Consider the following 12,578-nt stretch of genomic DNA (forward strand, 5'->3'; position numbering starts at 1 on the left):
TGCTCCAGGGCACCTCAGTTCTAGATGTTGAGAAGGATAGAGACACTCTATTCAGCCACATGCCTTATGTTTATTATAGGGATTGTGTTTCCCCGCCTGCACTGTTTGAATTCATTACACCAGATTACAATGTAATGTTTTTATTTTGCATTTACTGAATTCACTCATGTTGTTAGGGATGAATTCAGAAGGGTAGAATTAGTGCTTGTACTATCAAAGTAGAAAACCAAAGTTGCATCGTGTTTACAATGTCGCCAATGGACATGTTCCTGCAGTACAAGTGTTCTCTCTTTAACAGGTCATTTAACGTTTTTTGTTTTGGTTTTTTGTAAAGTAAGGGAAACGTAACATTTTCTGTGTATCTGACACAGGTTGTGTTTACGTGAATGCCCGAATGTATTCGTGTCTCTTCCTACACACATGTAGGAAATGCGCATTTATCGTCAGACAACTCATGCTGAACAGCTACTGTTGAAACCAATGTGTATTGTGTGTGTAGTTTAATTTTGGATTGTTACAATTACAACTTATACAAATTGGAAGACGTGGAAAGTACTCAGGTCTCTCCTTAAGTTTCTCTCTCATTTAACGTACACAGTCTTTGGTTTTGTTTTTTTGAGTTTTTCCTTACCCAGATTGGACAGAGGGTGTTGCATTTTGCCAAAGTGATTTAGTCTACTGCATAAATAAATAGATGCATAATATTGACTTGTCTTTACCTAAAGCAGCTTTAATTAATATTTCAATATTGATAATGCATCACATGCCTACGTTTCATGTGAAAGGAGTCACTTGTAGTGACAAACCCACAGAGAAATATCGCCCATCTCTGTAGTTCCCCTCACCTTATGGACCTTTTTCACATGTTTCAGCTCATTATTTTGGTTTTTGACCTGCAGCTTTACTTTCTCTCAGTGTTGTTTTCAGCTGCAGAAGCCGTTTTCAGTGAAAGAGCTCTGATAAAACCACTGTACACAGGAGTTGGTGGAGACCAAAAAAAAGCTAAAAAAAGGAGAAAAAAAATACTGCACTTACATTCTTCAGGTGGCCAGAAACACAACTCCAAATGAATGCTAATGTTGCTCTGTATAAGAAGGCCATACAGCTCTTTTACTGGAAGTACAAGTGGACTGATGTGAACCAACCTCCTTGCTTTGAAGGAATGGTTCATTAAAATTGACTCATTCAAAGGATATTTTAAGCACATGATCGTGTGTCAGAATAAACAGTCTCACCCCCTAAGTAGCTTGGATTTTTGTTTTTTTAAGAGAAAAGTCACTACAGTAACTATGTCAAATTAGGAAATCTAATAGAGTAGATAACCTTTTTTACCAGGGTGCTGTGACTCTGATATTCCTTGTATGTGCTGTTTATAATGTTTTTGATTTAGATAATGAAGCTTATTCAGTCACTGTGCTAAAAGTCTAAAATAGAAAAAAAAGACAGAAAACCCCACAAGCAGCAGCATCCAAGTGACGAAGGCCACTTACTCACACGCAATCTGACCCCTGTGTGGCCAGGGTGTGTGTGGAGCGACATGCTGCATTTTTATGAATGTGTGTGTCTGCCTGCAGCAGACTGCTCTCACACATCCCCAGCTTCTTTTTATCCAAGTCTGTCTGTTCAAGTTTGTTTAAAATTTGGAGTATTACATGAGTCACAGTGAGCGTGTGTATGTGTGTGTAACAGAGTGAGTGACAAGCGAGTAACAGAGATGAACCGACTTCAGGGGTACTATGTCTGTGTGAGTGTGCATAATGCGTTTTTTTATTTTGCTTGAGCTTCATCTAAATCCACTAATTCTCATTTTGCAAGTCCACAAGATGACGCATAATGGAACAATAAGCAAAGCTTTAATCAAGGGAAGGCAGCAGAACAAGTCCATAATTGCCTTATGGCTCGGGCACAGAACACTTATGATAAGTATGTCGAATTTTTAGTCCACTCTGAATAGCACTGTCCAAAGAGGGCTGACCTTTTAGACAAAGGGAGAGGTAGCAATAACTTGGCAGGGGTCTCTAAAAGGTCCTGTGGATTCATACATTTAAAAATGTCATCCCTGTAACCCAGTGTAGCTGTTCCTTTTTTTTGTCCTATAGAGACAAGGAACGACATCCATGCTAAATGTCCTTTTGTATCATACTCCTCTAGTCCACTATAAAAACCTGCTATACATTACAGGACAAGTATATTGAACCGAATTAACTTCTATTTGTGGAGTATCAAACAAAACAAACTAAACACTAAATTTTTTGTTCTGTTGAATCATCCCCCACATCCTACCGACATCAGAATTGTGAGCCTGCCCTGCCTCTTTTTTTTTGTGTGTAGTCAATGTAATGTGCCTCAGAGCTCCATTGGGGGGGGCTTTATACTACTTTTTTTGGCCCTCGCTCCTCACTGTTTGTTATTTAAGCTGGTCACTGGCGGGCACACATCACTGCTTCAAGGTACAAGTGTTTAGTTTATGACTGCGGGAGGTCAGTTCATGTGTCAGCTAAAGGAGATGAGTTAAAAATTTAAAATATATTTCATTTACACCTTACGAAAGTGTAAAAAAAAAAAAAAATGTAGTTGTGGAAACCGGTTATGAGACTGACTGCATACGCAACTGAGAAAATGTACATTTTTCTTTACATTTTTTTCAATTAAAAGGATCATTCCTTTTAATTTCAACTTGGTGTATTTCCCATAAATGTGGCTATTGTGGGTCAATGGGCCGTGCCAACTTTGCACTCACCACCTCCATTAATGAGATTTGGGGAAAAAAGGACCCGCACAAAAGAGCGTATATTGAGGCAACAAGCATGAGCGTCCTACAGCTTTCCAAATAATCATGATTTACATGTGAGAGGCTGACTTTGACTGCTGTTACACTGTCTTCTGAGGAAACTCAAAAAGCTAAATGCAATGGAAAATTATGTTTTGGATTATTATGAGGATGAGCTATTTCACTGTGGTGGCCGACTGTATTTATCCAAACCAGAGTAAAAAGACAAGGAGCTAAAAGCAAACAGGCAGAAAGGCAACAGAACCATCCTGAAAGACTCCGTACCTCGTGAACCAACCAACTGAAAGGAAAACCTTTTGCAGAATTCAGACTTGAAAAAATAGTTGTCTCCACAGATTATAGTAATTCCAGCAGTGTAACTACAAGGAATGATTTTGCAGTGCGTATTAACATTGTCCTCCTGGAGAATTTTATTTCACCTTCCCGAAACTGACAGAAGACAGAGGCTAACTGGACAAATAAATCTTTTCTATCATTTCCATTTTTACACTCTGTCAAAGTCCCTACATTCACAATGCTGCTATCACAAAATTTAACCAGTGACCTTTCTGCCCATGTTCCACAAGCCAATCAGTCCCTGGATGCTGTTCTTTAAATATAATTCCAATTCTGCCATTCTGTCTTTAAGACCTACTATTGTGCTACCTGCCACCTCCCCATCCCCACCATGACCTCGAGGATATTCATGGCCATTCAACAGAGTTTCCATCAACCACCTACTGGCTTTACTCCACAACCACCGGTGTATAGACTCTGGGGGATCCTCTCTTATCTCCCGTCTTTAAGGCCTAATCTATTGTTGGCTTTGATTTTTCCACAGGACTAGTTGACAAAAAGAAATTCTTTAATAATGTTGTTGAAAAAGTGTTGGAGTGTTGACATGCTGACCGCTGAACTCGGCGGTGAGCATTTGCCTAGATAATCAAAAAATTGCATCTTACTGGAACATTACCGATCTAATACATTTTGCTGCAAAAGTTTAATAACGCCTTGACTCTAATATCTCCCAAAACAACAAATCAACAGTTTCTGTATCTTCCTGTAATCCTAAACGTTCAGACTGGGACAATTGGGAAATCAGTTTATGAAAAGCATGACGAGGGAGTGGCGAGATCCAATTTGTCCAACTTTGCAAAGAAAAACTTGCTGTAGTAATTTCTCTTCCCTTAGAGGTTGTTTGTTGATACAAGACAATTTTGTAAATTGGATGATCAATCAAATCTAAAATTTTACAAGACCATGATTTGCCATTTGTTAGAAGAGAGGTGCAGCCGTGGTAGAAGTGACTCATGTAGCTTCCAGTGCCTTCATGTTTGTCACAGGTGGCATTTGTATACACAGCACTTACATATACAGTATATCAGCTATAGATATGGCAGTTGCCTTGATGAAACACGTTCCACTAACACTAGTGATGAAACTGCAGCTCTCGGCAGCTTCAAATGTGGACTTACATAAAGATTTAAACTAATTGAATTTTTTTTTTCCTGAGTAACAACACCCACAAACTCCCACACATGGTTGTCATCTATCTTTGTCTCCTCGCAGAAACACACTGAAAACTCTACACACTGACCAGTAACAGCCTCTCTGCCAATATTCATCTTATCTGCATCAGAGTTATTTAATGTCGCGTCTCCTTTAATTTATTCCCGTCGTCTTCTTTTTTTTTGTCTGATCATATTTTCTGGGCTGAGTGTTGTAATTTTCTCTCTGTGCCAACTTCATTTATGTCTAATTATTAATTGTGGAGAGTCTTTTTTTATAAGCCTCGGAGGTTTTCTTCGCATCCCCCTTCCAGTTTGAATTATTTTTTCAGTAACTTGTCTCTTGCAAGTGAAGCCTTACAGTTTGAGTAACTGATGTGATTGCGGAGGTAGAATCTCGACCTTAAAAATGGAAGGAGGGGAACTTAATAAAACCCATTGTTCCCCCGTGAGCGTGAGTGGGTGACAAGAGGAGGTTCAGACAAAGTTTAAAGAGGTAATACACAGACTGTTTTCTCCATCTTTAGTGCCTTTGTACTACTGCATTTTACACTTGTTAAACAGTGTGGGCTGTACTGTGATGCTCTTTTCCTTTGATTTACGATTGAAGTTTGGGAATTTGTAGGTGGCACCTAACATCTTGAGAGATTATTTTGTGTTATTATGTAAATGTGGATTAATACTTTAACATGGTCCTGTGTTGACATAACACGTTGCACTTTCACATTGTGTTACATTGCAGCCTTATGCTAAAATCATTTGAATTAATTTTTTCTCTCATCAATCTACACACAATACCCCATAATGACAAAGTGAAAACAGAATTTTAGAATTTTTTGCAAATTTATTAAAAAGGATAAACTGAAATCTCACATTGACATATGTATTCAGACCCTTTGTTATGTTACTTGAAATTTAGCTCAGGTTCCTTCCATTCCTCCTGATCATCTTTGAGATGTGTGTAAACCTTGATTGGAGTCCAACTGTGGTTGGACTCCAATCAAGGTTTGAGATAAGGTATGTTTCTAAAGAAGATTTTTGCCTTGACCCCGATAAATTAGAAGTGGAATTTCATTTGTGGTGCTCAAAGCATTGAAATTACCCTGTCTATGTGGCTAGGTATCTGGCTGTAGGCAGAATTTTAAAATATATTTTAAATATTATTTTTCATATCTCATTTTTTCAGTTTGATTTTCTGTAAATTTAATTTTCCAATCTGAAAAAGTCTAACTGACATTTCAAAGTATCTTCTTAATACTGCCAGAAATGTCTGGTGGTGAAATACTGAATCCTTGATCCTAGATTTCTTTATTTGTTGTTGTTGTTGGCATAAGTAAGTAATCAGATTTATACCTGCACTTATGAATATTTTCGTATTAATGAATCAAATGATTATGTAATGTGAAAACGATTAGAATGTGTATTTAAAACATTGGGTGGACTTAACCTTTAACATGTTAAATAATATGTAAATTTATTTATAAAATCAATTTACTCTTTTAAACAAGTGAACATTTTTAAGAACCTTGTTATTTTTAAACATGAGCCCAGTCACAACATTTGTGTTATACAATTAAAAAGGAGCAGGAGACGATTGTATGAACTGAGAGGGACAAGATGGGGAAAAGTAGAGAGGTTACAACCTGGAAGTGTTGACGAGGATTTGGGTGGTTGGCATCATAACGGAGGCTGACAGGGCATGATTTGGAACCGGTCACAGCCAGATGGGCTTGACAGCTTGAACCTCAAGGAAACAGTCAACCTGCCAAGGCCCATCTCAGCAGCGCTGCCACTGTCCCTCTGACAGGCATTCTCTTGGAAGGCCCAGAGCCACGTACAAGCACCACTGTAGGTGCAAATGTTTTTTATGTCATGATGGCCACTTGCTTGTTCAGAAAAAACTGTGTGCTGGCTCGTTCCCAACTGAGCAGGGGAATGGAAAAGAGAAAGACGGTGATCTTTGCGTGACCAATAGATAAACTACATGGACCCATGCATGCAGATATTCAGTGTACACACACTAACACAGATGCATCCCTGCTAAATGTACTCTTCACTCCTTAATCTTCTTCTAAAACCTTTTCTCTTAAAGCAACAAAGCCACGATAGGCAAGGGGTTTAATCAGAGTACATTAATGTTTTTCACTTTTTTGGTGTGAGTTTCATATCGAGTTTACTGTCTCTGTTCTGTGGATCGCATCATTCTGCCAGGGAGCGGTCGGATAATTTTCATTTTTAGTGTTCCTCCATCTTAAATGAAAATGTTTCTTTCAAGACCAGAAATTTTAGCTGCCTCTTGATTCCATTGCTTAATGAAATTACTCGGGCGCTGAAACATAAATGCCACAAAATGTGAGTGTTTTTGGAAATCAGCAAAACTCACAGTTCACCAGGAACACCCTAGGTCTCTTCTTAACTCTTTAAATGAAGAGGTTAAAAATTTTAGACCTGTTTACTTTGCTTCTCTAATTGAAAACAGTAAGTCCAGCCCTAGAATGTTTTTCAACATTGTGAGCAGTGTCATTGAGCGTCCCTGGGGGCAGATATTAGATGCCTCTCCTGAGAAATGCAACAAATTTCTTTCCTTGTTTTCCCAGAAGGTCTCAGCTATTAGATGCTGCATCTCTCCCCTGATTCTCCAATTTCAGTTGAGAAGCCTTGTGCAGTTTCCCTCTGTTCATACAATCCCATTTCTCCATCTCTACTATCTGATTTGATAATGAAAATTAAACCCTGAACCTCACTTTTGGATACTCTCCCTGTAAGATTTATTTTATGTTTTAAACAGTTTCTCCCTCTATTCTGCAAAGTTTAAACTGCTGTCTGTTGATAGGTTCTGTTCCTGAAACTGCTCTTGTTCAACTAATTTTTAAAATAGCCATCTCTTGATTCTTCTGATCTTAACAAATTTTATACCTATTTCTAAGCTCCCATTTTAAGCCAAGGTTTTAGAAAGATCGTAGCAGATCAACTGTGTGCTTTTATTCATTAAAATAATTTTTTGAGAAAATTCCAATCTGGTTTTAGAAAAAAAACATGGTTCAGATACTGCTCTTCTTAATGTCATAAATGACTTATTGCTGTCAGCTGATGCTGGCCTTAAATTCTTTCTCATTCTCCTGGACCTACGTGCAGCATTTGATACCACTTATTATGATTTCTTGGACCGTCTTGAGAACAGGTCTTACCTTAAAGACAGACGTTTTTGTATTCAACAGGTTTTCAAGCGGGGGTGCCTCAAGGTTCGACGTTTGGTCCAGTTTACATGCTCCCTCTATGCAAACTCATACACAGACATAGTATCAGTTTCCATTGTTATGCAGACGATACTCAGATTTATTTAAACTGTGACCATGAAAACACCTTACAGAACACTGCTGACCTGTTAAACTGTCTACATGATATCCGTAAGTGTTAATCACAAAATTTCCTGCAGCTAAACACTGATAAGAGAGATTTTGGTTATAGATCAAGATAGTGCAAACAACTAAATTTTGAACAGTTTTGGTCACTCTCTCATTCCATAACTCAGCATTGCAGAAATCTTTGATCATAACCTCACCCCAGATAAACATATACTCAATGGTTCAATCTTGTTTTCATAATCTCGAAGTCTTTCAAGGATTAGACGAAACAGGAAACTGCAGTCAATTGTACAACTGCATTCCCTGCTCTCATCCAAAACTCTGCTGCCAGAATTTTAACCCGGGACTGCAAACACGACCACATTCCTGGCTTCTCTTAACTGGCTACCTGTTGCTTTTAGAATCAATTAAGATTTTACTGATTACTTACAAAGCCCTGAGAGGCCTTTCCCCAAGCTATCTACCAGATTTGTTACTGCCCTTTGTCCCTTCCTGTTCCCTCAGATGATCGGAAGCATTGCTTCTGGTTTTTCCAGATTTAGATTGATAAGCAAAGGTGATAGATCCTTTGCAGTCAGGGCTCCTGCCTGAGAAGATCAGGGCAGCGAACTCTGTCTCATCTTTTAAATCACTATTAAAAACTCACTTGTTTAAAATTGCTTCTCGATGATTTAACTTTATGGCATTTTAGTTCATTTTACTCCTTTTGTGTTTTATAATGTGATTAGTGTTATTGCTCTTGGTTTGTTTTATTCCCTTCGCTTTTGTAAATGTGTTCTGTTTTTACTGTAAAACACCTTGTAACTTTTGAAAGTGCTATATAAATAAAGTTATTGTCATTATTATTGCTATTATACTGTACCTGTAAGTTTACTTTATGTAGAAAGTAACACTGCAACAGAATACTTTTGCTGTTTTGCAAGTTTGCTTTAAGTTCAGGTATGAGTATAAGTAAGAAAGGTTACACACAAAATAAAACTACAATGCAGCACTTGACACAAAATGACACATGACCATGTATATACATTAAAGTGCAGTTTTATGAACTAAAAAGTTGGCGAAATTAGTCCGAACACATATTAATGTAGTCTGCTTGCAATTATCCCAACAGTTTATGCAACATATTAACACAAGTATACTTATTTGGGGAAAGTATACTTAGTGGTATATGTATGTTATGTGTTAGTATACACACACACTAACAAATACACACTAAATGTCTCCTTCACCCCTGAATCATCTTTTAATGCGCTTTCATGAAAGCCACAATAGACAGGATCTTTAATAAATTTACATTCCGGTCAACCTCATGGAGATGGAGCAAACAACAACAGCCAATTCCCATTAGAACATCCTGTTCATAACTCTGCAATTTGACTGCGGCGGGTAATTATCAACTAAGGATAGGTTGGTAATCAAAATGGCGCTATTTATAGCCCTACTCGTCCATCTTTCTAATTACTAATCTTATGTAGAGGATACAGTTTAGTCTGGTCTCCTGTGTTATGAATCTGCCCACACACCAAAAAAAAGGTCACAGGTGAGCACAGTTAGCCGTGGGCTAAGAATAAAATTTGTTTAAAAAAAAAAAAAAAAAAAGGGGTGACGCTTAATGACGTTGGAGACAACAAGTAAAAGTGCTTCTAGTTTTATATCAAAGCTTTATTTCCTATTAACCTGTAGGCACCTTAAATCCTTAAAAAAAAAATGTGAAAACACATACATTTCTTGTGCCTCATATAAACATATACATTATAAGCTCTTTATTTGAAATATTACCTTAATCTGTCTATTTAGTGTAACTCAGATGATTTTGTGAATGTAGACATGCTAATTAAGTAGTAATTTCATTCCCATCACATTTTTATTCTTCTCACGCTGTTTGATGTGGAAAGTAGCATTTTATAAAAGCTCCTTTCTCAAATCTTATATCCGTGTTTTACAACACAAAAGTACTGTTCTCCTGCAACTGTTTCTTACAAATTACAATTTAGTCGTTCCTGTTGTTGACACAATTAAGTGTAATTCCTGCGATTTATTTTCTGACTCAAAAATGAATAGAAAATCTATATACACTTTGTCCATTGCTGACCATGAATAGCTCACACACACATGCAAAGACCCCACATTTTAAGCACAACTGCTCCCACTTCCTCCACTTCGTTCTTCTCACCTCCTGATAAACAGTCACCAGCTCCACTGACCCACTGACCATCTGAGTTTATGCATTTGTGTGTGTGCAGTGGGTGGTTTTATGGTTTTTATCTTCGGCACAAAGCTCCTCATTGTTACCAAGCGTGAATGGGTGACGGCAGTGCTGCAGATAGTATCGTATCAGATCTTTCTGTAGATCTCATCTATTCGTCCTCCGCTTCCTCCATCCTCCCTCTACGCTTTTTTTCCCCCCACCATGTGTTGAAACACTCACATTACTGAAGGCTGCTATCTGTTATTAGATTGACTTTCTTCCACAAGTGGACACACACACAAACACACACACACACACACACCAACCTGCAAATAAGCCTTTATGCTACACCAAGGTAACAGCACAATATCCCCGTCACTGCCACTGCTTTTACAAGTCATTATGTCTCCAGATTAAGAGGATTATCTCAACCTTTGCTTACAGGCTCATTTGTGGCTGTGACACTACAAAAAACATTATATAGCAATGCCAGAGGGCATTCAGTATAACAGAAAACACAAGGATGTAAACAATTGTTGTTTGGAAAAAACGGTATAAGAGCATTTTCAGACATTTAATACTGTGCTACCAGTGGTTAAATGAACTAAAAATGCGCCAGACAAGGCCCATAAAAAACATGCCCAGCATTTTGAGTGCAAATTGACAGCATTCTGCTTCTTTAACAACTGGAGATGCATAATGGAGGCTGGTTAGCAGATGAGAAGTCATCAAGACGTGTGACGACAGACAGCGTCAGCATACACTTCAAAGCCATGAAAGAAAAAAAAAAAATCATTGCTGATGTAGATGGCTCTAAATTGAGCATATGCAACAGATAATAAGAAAAAAAAGCTAAAACAGGAAAAGTACTGTCCCACCTTCAGCTGAGCTTGGATGCTTTTAATCCAACAACAAATGATATCGGCAAGGTCTCATACAGCGTCAGTTGGTTCCTGTTGATATGAGATAAGATCTGTCATTATCATGGTGGCTCTTGGGTACCACCGTGAGAACACAGGGACTTGATTAGGTACTCAGCGTGCTTTCCACTTCACTAGCCGCATATTGCTAATTAGCACTGAGGCACTGACCCATTTCGTCACCACCAGCAACACCTGACACATACTGTCATTTGATAGCAGGAGAGAAACTTTAAAATCCGACTTGTAGCTTTGATACAGAAATACTGATATCATATTTGAATCACGGGATCTTTTTTCACGAAGCGCTTGGACTTGACGAAGCAGGAAAAGCACAGGTATAACCGATGACATTAATAATGGTTCCAATCACTACCAGGTGTGCCAGTAAGCTATGCCAGTGAGAACAATACCAGGGTCCTGGAACCACACCTGAACACAGAACACCATCATTATTAAGGCTATCACTCAAAATGTCCACAGTGAGAATGGCAAATTTCCTATTTCCTATGAGTAAATTCTCTCTGTTTTAAACTAAATTTGGAGCCAAGCCAAGCAGAAACATGTAGCTAACACTAAACTTTGACAGTCCTGGTGCATCCAGTATTTTCAAAATCAAAGTTTGCTTCTATTAATAGCTATGCTAGCCACTGGGCAACCCTCCTTAGCCTAAACCCATAGTATTACCATTACCTTCAAAGTTGAGGAGCTGCTTTGAAACTGTAGCGAAGCAAGAAACTTCTCTTCTTTGGAAGCAGATAAGCTATAGCAACGCTATCGTTTTGTTGATATTATCAAGCTACAGCAATGTATGTCTTAAAAGTTAGCTTACATCTTGAATCTAATTGAACTTCAATTGTCACATCTATGGAAAATAAGCTAACAGTACTAACTTTTATTATTAAAGAATAATTATTGAACAATTGCCCTGTAGATATACAATAAATGGGCAAGACCTAAAGTTTGGACATGATTTATATCTGTAGGGAATGCTGGGTGATTTTTATGTGGTGGTGGTTTTAATCCCGTTGGTCCTCCCACAGTTTAAGCCCTGGCTGTCTGCAGGCCCATATGTAGCAAAGCTACTCACAAACATTGTTGAATATTAAAATAAGACCCGATAATGAGTAAAATATTAATAATGACTCAAGTAAAGATCAAATGATAATTATTTGACACTAAACTCTTCAAATAAACTGTTATCCTTTACTACTGTATTCAAACCTGTTAAATTGCATCTCCTCTTGTAGCATTAAACTGCTAGCTGCTCCGGGTAATTCAAGCTTGATTGGACCCAGTAGGCCCTTTTTCACTCACAACAATTTGACCTATCATGTCATGGCAGGAAACGCACAGGTGCAATGAATTATACGTTATTAATGGCTGCATTATGTTTTGTCGTGCCAGTTTCAGTCCCTGCTATTGTTCATGTTAGCCCACTGACATGGCATAATGGGACATTTCTCTGGAACTTAACCATCATTAAAGCTCTAAATCACGCCGGTCTTTATCCTGCCATGACAAGTCAAAATGTCTGCTGTGAAAAAAACCTGTTAGCAGAACTGATTGAAAACAGGTGTGAGGTTGAAATGTCTCCTTCATATTAAGGACGAGGAAAGCATTTCTAGCATTTACTTTGTTTGAGGAACGACGATTGACAACTATAACCCGATGCTTTTGACAACTTTCAGATACAAACAATGCCGATATGCACTACTTACATGTCTAAAGCAAAGAAATATGATTACAACCTTTTGTGTAGTGGTTAGTGTAGTTGTTATTCGACAAATTTGTTTGAGCTGGCAATTAGTCATCGTAAGAGGTGCT

General features: G+C 38.0%; 1 long non-coding RNA gene across 1 annotated transcript; it reads right to left on the reverse strand.

Moving 5' to 3' along the window:
- Positions 1-9,273: 9,273 nt before the first annotated feature.
- Positions 9,274-12,205, reverse strand: LOC120794413. Its single transcript, XR_005708121.1, has 3 exons — positions 11,976-12,205; positions 10,710-10,784; positions 9,274-10,594 (listed from the first exon to the last, which is right to left on the reverse strand). It is a non-coding gene; the product is annotated as an uncharacterized LOC120794413 (long non-coding RNA).
- Between the last annotated feature and the right edge of the window lie 373 nt (positions 12,206-12,578).

Source organism: Xiphias gladius, chromosome 9 (assembly GCF_016859285.1).
Source record: "Xiphias gladius isolate SHS-SW01 ecotype Sanya breed wild chromosome 9, ASM1685928v1, whole genome shotgun sequence".
Taxonomy (NCBI): Eukaryota; Metazoa; Chordata; class Actinopteri; order Istiophoriformes; family Xiphiidae; genus Xiphias; species Xiphias gladius.